At 37.3% G+C, this 1,208-nt stretch overlaps 1 non-coding gene across 1 annotated transcript; it reads right to left on the reverse strand.

Annotated features, from left to right (window-relative positions):
• Positions 1–859: 859 nt before the first annotated feature.
• On the reverse strand, positions 860–934 carry Trnaa-agc. The gene has a single exon. It is a non-coding gene; the product is annotated as a tRNA-Ala (tRNA).
• Positions 935–1,208: the final 274 nt, after the last annotated feature.

A 1,208-nucleotide genomic window follows, 5' to 3' on the forward strand; every position in this document is an offset into this window, starting at 1 on the left:
TCGTGATAAAAAGAAAACTAAGTGTCTGCAGCTTTGAGCTAGGAAGCAGTATAGGATTCATTCGATATTTGGACAAAACACTACAAAGAACTTTTGTCAACCAAAATATAAATAGGTATTTTATACATATAAGGTGTTACCAAATCAGTCACGGATATTTTTACGGCTGATAATACTCCGTCCCTGGCAGGCAAGCATGGTCGCGCGATAAATGATAAAACATTAGGCCGTCCCTATCGCACTATTTGTATAAGTGGTCCTTATTTTTAGATGGAAATTACAATAATTTTGTTCGGTAAATGAAAACAAACAAATCATATGAAAAGTTTTTTTTTAAATTTCTAGTATCGGTGACTAATTTGGTAACACCTTATATACATTTTGCCCTCATCTTTCCAATTTGCTTGTTTCATGTCTAAACCATTTTCCCAACGCCACAAATTATTTCCAGCGAGAAATAACATTTACGGGCGATGCACACGACACTAACTTTGGGCAATCCTGTTTGAACATGTTTAATTGTTAAGCGATGCATATTTTCCAATGAGCAAATTCATACAATTATTTTTCATCACATTTGCTGTTTAAAGGTCTTTGCATTTATTTCGTAAATTTAACTCAGATAAATCGTCATAATTTACAATATGACAATATGCTCTCTACTCGCGCTTGACCGCGTGCATACTCGAGGCACCCACCGTTGCCTAGCAACGGAGAGTACAACAGATCAAAATATTTAAATGAATGAAAAATAAGTAAAATTTTAGTTTAATGATATGATTTATATGCTTTTATGAACATCGCATTTAAGTTATATGCAGGACATATTTTTAAATTAAAGGAAAAATGGAAAAATTCACACCTCCGGCAGGACTCGAACCTGCGACCTCTGGCCTTGCTGGGGCCATCCCGCTTCCAACTGCGCTACGGAGGCCTGCTGGATGTGCGCGAATTTATCCATGCCTTCCCTCAATTCTCAACCGCCTTAGGGTGGCGTTATAGCAAACATCTACCCGTAAGAATAGATCTTAACTTCTTCTCTCGATCTCTTCAGAGGTCGCAGGTTCGAGTCCTGCCGGAGGTGTGAATTTTTCCTTTAATTTAAAAATATGTAATATCGCTCGCAGACGTTTCTGCATGATAAAAAACAAGTTTAGTATGGGTTAGCACATTGTTACGACTCCAGTGCCTGTTAAGATCTATTCTTA

The sequence above is a fragment of the Leguminivora glycinivorella genome, chromosome 9, assembly GCF_023078275.1.
Source record: "Leguminivora glycinivorella isolate SPB_JAAS2020 chromosome 9, LegGlyc_1.1, whole genome shotgun sequence".
Lineage (NCBI taxonomy): Eukaryota > Metazoa > Arthropoda > Insecta > Lepidoptera > Tortricidae > Leguminivora > Leguminivora glycinivorella.